The sequence below is a fragment of the Beta vulgaris genome, chromosome 1 (genome assembly GCF_026745355.1).
Source record: "Beta vulgaris subsp. vulgaris cultivar EL10 chromosome 1, EL10.2, whole genome shotgun sequence".
NCBI lineage: Eukaryota > Viridiplantae > Streptophyta > Magnoliopsida > Caryophyllales > Amaranthaceae > Beta > Beta vulgaris.
The window spans coordinates 33,115,272-33,122,769 of NC_079202.1; the positions used below are offsets into that span (position 1 = coordinate 33,115,272).

At 41.9% G+C, this 7,498-nt stretch overlaps 1 long non-coding RNA gene across 1 annotated transcript; it reads left to right on the top strand.

The window, feature by feature from the left end:
- The first annotated feature begins 1,352 nt into the window (after positions 1-1,352).
- On the top strand, positions 1,353-7,497 carry LOC130590645 (uncharacterized). Its single transcript, XR_008968486.1, has 3 exons — positions 1,353-1,440; positions 6,438-6,494; positions 7,273-7,497. It is a non-coding gene; the product is annotated as an uncharacterized LOC130590645 (long non-coding RNA).
- The last annotated feature ends 1 nt before the right edge of the window (position 7,498 follows it).

Consider the following 7,498-nt stretch of genomic DNA (forward strand, 5'->3'; position numbering starts at 1 on the left):
ATTAGGGAGTAACATTATTTGATTTATATATATATATATATGTATTTCTTTACAAATATTACATTCCCATTTTCAATAATAGTGCATATGTTATCTTTATTGTTAATTTGGCATCTTATTTTGGATGATTGTAATGCAAGTCAGTACAGACTTAAAGGTGTTCGCAATATATGTTTATATGTTAAATGTGTATTCGTTGAATAAGTTAAAACAAAAATTATGTGTAAGTCACTGAAATAGCTACTATGTTAATTTCAGCGCAGAATGGTTCGATCGGGAGGCGCCCCTGACACCTCTCTTAACATCGAGCAATCGATACGTGACCTAGTACAGATTACAGCCAACTTAGCCCAAGGTCACAGCCGGGATGGGACCTATCTGAAAAAGTGGCCCGTAGGAACCCACCTATACTAAATGGAAAAGGGGACCTGAAGAGTTGGAAAACTGGGTTGGGGAATTTGATAAGCTTTTCTTCACCTTCCTGTCCTGACGAGAAAACGTGCCCTTAGCTAGTTACTATCTGCAGGGGGATGCCCATTTCTGGTGGACCCAGGCTAAGGACAACCTTCTAGCCAACCGGGTTTCGGGTGGGAAACTTTTAAAAAGGCCCTAAGAGACAAGTACTACCCTCCGTATCTTAAGAAACAAAAAGCCCAGAGTTTATGATGCTGGAGCAAGGGACCATGTCGGTAGAGGAATATTACCGAAAATTTATTGAACTGATGAGGTTTGCCCCAGAGATTGCCCCTACTGAGGAGGCTAAAGCCTCACGTTTTGAATTGGGACTTACCCTTGACCTGCAGGGTAGACTGGGGGAGATACATTCACCTCTCTGGACCATGTGTTTGGCAAAGCTGCCCACCTTTATGCTATCAGGAAAAGGGAGGAAGGGGTAAGCTGGCGAGAAACGTAAGGATAACCCAAACCCTGAGGGCCAAAAGTTTGAGAAAAAGCACAACGGGAACCAGAAAATCAAAACCCTCAGAGAAATTTTGGTAAGGGACCCAATAATAACCCTAATCCCAACAACAACAACAACAACCGCAACAATAACACCAATAACCGCAGACCTGAGCGTGTATATCGGTGTAGAAAGTGCCCGAACAACCATCCTGGTAAGGATTGTGAGGGTAACAAGGTTGAATGCCGGGAATGTGGGAAGATGGGCATAGAGCCTATGAATGCTATTCGAAAAACAAGCTAAACCCCAATGGCCAAAGGAAGGGGAACTATGGGGACAAGCCCCGAAACGGAAATGGTAACGGGAATGGTAACGGGGGAGGTAATTACAATGGGAATTCTAACTATTCCAAGCCCGCTACCAACACCAGCAACCAAGTCTCTAATGTAACAATGCAACTAGTTCCCAAGATAAGGGCAAAGGGAAGCTGTACATGATGACGGCTAGTGAAGAAGAGGCTCGTAGAGACGTTGTCACGGGTACATTTTCTATCAACTCCACTCCTGTTAAAGTTTTATTTGATTCTGGAGCATCCTTGTCATTTATTGCCCATGCAACTGTTAGAAATTTAACATTGGTCGAGTCTGAGTCGATTTCTATGCCTATAGTCATTCCATCTGGGGAGACTGTTAATTGTTCTAAAAGATTCCTAAAAGTGCCATTAAAGATAGGTGAGGGATACTTTCCCTCTGATCTGATAGAGTTTAACTTATCAAACCTAGATATCATTCTGGGGATGGATTGGCTTGGGAAGTACAGGCTAAGATAGATTGCGATGCGCAAAAAGTGGAACTAAAGGACCCTTCGGGGAAAAGAGTGTCATATAGGAGGATACCTCGAGAACCAGGAATTAAAGTTATCAATGCGTTACAACTTAAGAACTACGTAGACAAGGGTTGGCCCCTATTTATGTGTTCAGTGAGAAGAGTAGGATGATCCGTTAAGGCCTGAAGATGTGCCCATAGTCCGAGAATTCCAGGATGTCTTTCCTGAGGAAATACCTGGTATGCCTCCAAGGAGAGATGTAGAGTTCACCGTTGACCTAGTACCTGGGACTGGACCCATTTCGAAAGCCCCGTATCGGATGGCTCCGGCAGAAATGAATGAGTTAAAGAACCAGTTAGAGGAACTTCTAGACAAAGGGTATATTAGACCTAGCATGTCGCCATGGGGAGCACCCGTCTATTTGTGAAAAAGAAGGATGGTAGCTTGAGGTTATGTATAGACTACCGGGAGTTGAACAATGTCACTGTGAAAAACAAGTATCCATTACCTAGGATTGATGATTTGTTCGACCAACTTCAGGGTGCGGGAATGTTCTCCAAAATCGACTTAAGGTCTGGTTACCATCAGTTGAGGATTGTTGATCATGATATACCTAAGACTGCCTTTCGAACCAGATATGGCCACTATGAGTTTACGGTTATGCCTTTTGGGTTAACCAATGCACCTGCAGTTTTCATGGACCTTATGAATAGAATTTTCCGACCCTACCTAGACAAATTCGTCGTAGTATCATAGACGATATCCTGATCTATTCAAGAACAAGGAGGAACATGAGATCATTTGAGGTCATTTTGCAGACACTTAGGGACAACCAACTATATGCAAAGTTTTCGAAATGTGAATTTTGGTTGGAAAGAGTGTCATTTTTGGGTCATTTTATCTCTAAGGAGGGTGTATCAGTCGATCCTGCGAAAATCAAAGCCGTGAGTGAATGGCCTACTCCAAAGAATGTCACGGATATACGAAGTTTCTTGGGTTTAGCCGGTTACTATAGGAGATTTGTGAAAGACTTCTCCAAAATAGCAAAACCTATGACAAACCTGATGAAGAAGGATTGTAGGTTTACCTGGAATGAGGACAGTGAGAAGGCCTTCCAAACACTCAAAGAGAATTAACCTCAGCCCCTGTCCTAACCTTGCCTAATGGGAACGAAGGATATGATGTGTATAGTGATGCATCCAAAAATGGGTTGGTGTGTTCTGATGCAAAACGGGAAAGTTATAGCTTATGCGTCCCGACAGTTGAAGCCATATGAAGTCAATTACCCAACACATGACCTAGAATTGGCCGCCATAGTATTTGCACTCAAAATCTGGAGACACTACCTCTATGGGTAACCTGCCGTATCTTCACCGATCACAAAAGCCTTAAATATATCTTCACCCAGAAAGACCTCAACATGAGGCAGCGCAGATGGTTAGAGCTCATAAGGACTATGACTTAGACATCCAATACCATGAGGGTAAAGCCAACGTTGTTGCTGATGCGTTAAGTCGCAAGTCTAGCCATAGCCTGAATACATTAGTCGTTGCCGACAAACTTTGTGAGGAATTCTCTAGACTTCAGATAGAAGTTGTTCATGAAGGGGAGGTAGAAAGATTGCTGAGTGCCCTAACCATCGAACCTAACTTCCTAGAAGAGATAAGGGCGAGTCAACCTGGGGATGTGAAACTTGAGCGAGTCAAGGCAAAGCTTAAGGAGGGCAAAGCAGAGGGGTTTGCGATCCATGAGGATGGAGCATACGATATAAGGGTAGTGGTGCGTGCCACAAAAGTGTGAAGAGCTGAAACAAAAGATAATGAGCGAGGGTCATAACACGACGTATTCTGTCCACCCAGGGGGAGATAAGTTGTATAAGGACCTCAAGAAGATGTTTTGGTGGCCTGGTATGAAGAGAGCAGTAGCTGAGTTTGTTTCCAAATGCTTAACATGCCAGAAAGTCAAAAGTGAACACAAGAGACCTCAAGGAAAGATTCAACCCTTAGACATTCCGACATGGAAATGGGACTCGATATCCATGGACTTCGTTGTCGCCTTACCTAGGGGGAGGCAATAATACCATTTGGGTGATAGTGGATAGACTAACCAAGACAGCAAGGTTCATACCTATGAAAGATACGTGGAGTATGGAAGCCTTAGCCAAGGCTTATGTGAAAAATGTCATTCGATTGCATGGAGTACCCACAAGTATAGTATCAGATCGAGACTCTCGATTCCTGTCGAATTTCTGGAAAAAGGTCCAGGAAGCATTGTAGTGAGCTATTAATGAGTACAGCCTTTCACCCAGCTACCGATGGTCAAACAGAACGAACTATTCAGACCTTAGAGGACATGTTGCGAGCATGTGCTTTAGAATACCAAGGGTCATGGGAAGACCATTTGGACCTCATAGAATTCTCATACAACAACAGCTACCATGCTAGTATTAAGATGGCACCATTTGAAGCGTTGTACGGGAGAAAGTGTCGTAGCCCTTTGTGTTGGAACGACATCAGTGAGACTGTAGTGTTAGGACCTGATATGATTCAAGAGACGATGGATCAAGTGCGAGTCATTCAAGAAAAGATTAAGACTGCACAGGACAGGCAAAAATCCTATGCGGACCAGAAGCAAGGGACGAAAATTTCGAAGTTGGGGAAAAAGTGTTGCTTAAGGTGTCCCCAATGAAAGGAGTGATGCGATTCGGGAAAAAGGGAAGCTAAGCCCTAAGTTCATAGGACCCTATGAGATACTGGCGAGGGTAGGGAAAGTTGCTTATCGCCTGGATTTACCCAACGACTTAGAAAGGGTCCATAACGTGTTTCACGTATCCCAACTCCGGAGATACGTACCTGATGCGTCACATGTCCTTGAACCTAAAACGTAGAGATAGACGAAACTTTGTCCTATGAGGAGAAACCTGTCCAGATCCTAGACCGCAAAGTGCGAAGTACGAGGAATAAGGACGTCAGAATTGTCAAGTGTTGTGGAGAAATCAAACTACGAGGAAGCCACATGGGAAGCCGAAGATGCAATGCGTCTGAAGTACCCTGAGCTTTTCCAAGAGGTACGTGAGTTACGGGGACGTAACTTTTCTTTTAAGGGGGGAAGAATGCGATAGAATTTCGCGCTTTCACCCTAAAGTATGTTAATTATGTTGATTATGTTAGTTATATGCTAGTTATGTGTGAAAATGCTTATCTATTGTGTGAACGTTAGAAAACGCTTGTGAAATTTGGGACTTAGAAGTGCAAAAGATCGTCGTTAAGACGGGCTACCCAAAGTTTCGGGACGAAACTTCTTTTAAGGGGGGAAGCCTGTAATACTCCGTATTTTTAATACTAATTTCGTACTAATTAAGAAAATATAAAAGAATTAATAAAAAGGTATTTTAATTTATTTACAAATTAATAGGAATAAATTATTGTTAGTATGAATTTGTTAGGAATTTTCGGAATTTTAAAAGAGTAACCTAATCATCACTTGACCTAGGGTTACTACCTTTTGAAGGGAGTATAAAAAGAAAAGGAGAGGGAATTTCAGAAAACCCTAAACCCTTCCTTCTCCCTCTCCTCAGCCGACTTTCTTCTCTCTCTCTCTCAGCCGACCTTCTTCCTTCTCTCTCTCAGAATTTTCTTTCTCTCTCTCGGATCTTCTCTCGCGGGTTTCGCTCGCTACTCTTCTTCTTTGGCTTCGTGCAAAAGGGTCCGACGAAGGTCAAGGTTCGAGCGCGCGCAGGGTGCGCAGGCGTCGAGGGTCGAAAGGTTGCGCGATTTCGTCGAAGGGGTCGAGTTGTGCGCGAGTTGTCGAGAGTTCTGTCCGGGAGTTTTGGTGCGAAGAGTGCTGTGGTTCGTGTGAGGCTCGCGAGTGTCGCGCAGTGTGGGCGACGTACGCAGCGACGGGGTGTTGGTGAAGGGTCGTGTGGTGCGAATTCTTTGAGCACGAGGGTGCGAGTTCCGCCGGAATTCTTGTGCGAAAAGTGGGTCGAGTGCTGCGACAAGAGTCGTGGTGTTGAGGGTTTCGTGCGCGTGTGTGGTGTGGTCTTCGGTCGCCGGAATTCTTTCGCCGGCGATTTCTACGGTATAATTTTGTACTTAACTTAGTATGTCAGTTTATTAATTATTCTTATATTTACTGTTTCGTAGTTAAGAAGGTTTGTAATTATAATTAATAATTAGAGTGTTTAGTAATTTATTAGATTGTTAACTATTAATTATTGTTCTGTTTTAAGTATAAATTCTGGTTAGGTTTGTAATTGGAATAAGTTGGAAGTAGGAAAATGTGTCTTATTATTAGTTACATTATTATGTTTCATGAGTAACCTGTTTCATGAAATCTGACTTTGGACATGACTTACCTTTGGACATGGAACTTACCTTTTGGACATGGAACTTACTCTTGGACATTGACTTATATTTGGACATATGACTTACTTTGGACATATGACTTGACTTTTGGACATAAGACAGGCTGGACTTATGACATTTTGGATGGGTAAAACAGTGGACTAATGTTACTAACTAACTTAGTTACTCACTAACTCTGACTTCTAAAAGACGTTAAATTCACTAGATTAGAATTATAACGAAAGTTCTGGAATAAGGTTTTAACTATTGCGTAATTCGAATCGTTAGATCGTTATGGTCTTAGTACGTAGTAGTTGTTAGTGTTATCAAGGACGTAACACTAAAGCTTTGTTTTAACGATTTAGGTCCCAATTTCATAAGCGGCTCGTTCTATTAAGTCAGCGAAAATTCTCCGTTACAAGGTACGTACGCGTACCAGTTTACTTTCAAAGCTTAGTATCATGTTTAGGTTGCAGTTCATGTTATTGGAACCTAGTACCATGATAGGGAACATTTGATTGTGATTGTTTGGTTAGACGTTTATAACGTGAAATCAATATGATGCATTGAAATATGTTGCATTGAAATGCGAAGTTCTATCGTAGTGTAACATCAGCATTATTAATCTGATCTATAGAGTAACAAGAGTGTTACTAGGGATAAGATTGAGTTTGGTAATTAAGAGAGTATGTAAATGACTCCTTAAAGTTATAAAAGAATGATTGGTAATAAAAGAAGATTATGGCGATACTTGTAGTTGGACTCCCTACAAGTATAGAACAATGGGGGGAGTGTAGGACTTGTCCTACACTCCTACGCAGGCCTACTGTGACGACAGTAGTGTCCTTATATTTTGATAACTCAAGTAGGCGGAAGGTTCCGTTCGATCTTGGGGGTATGCATACTAAGGTGATGGGTGTGAGACGGAACAAAACCGTATTTGCATTTCATCTAATAGACCAAGTTGTCTATTAAGGATTCAGTAGCCCGTATGATTCTAGTAAGATGACGGTGCCCGTTCGATGCCAAATAATGAAAGATTAAAGGATGTGAGATAACGTAGGTTCATATAACAGTTGTAATGTATGCTCATTTATGTTCATATGTTTCATGGTTCATTACGTACTCAGCATAGCTGACCTGTGTGTTTTATGTGTTTGTTGTCCTGTGATGAACTATTGATACTTCAATGGGGAGCAGACTAGGTGAGCTGGTGCTGCTGCATGACATCAAGCATATGGGGGCTAGACTGTAGTTTGAAGTTAACTTTTGGTTTGATCATTAATGAATTTTATAGAACATTGTTACATGGTTTGAGTTTGAATAAAGAGGGGTCATCTATGATTCCCGAGTTGTAATTACATTTTCTATTCCGCTGCAATTTGGTTTTGAGACAATGAATTTGAGTTACCGTATTTCTAATTAT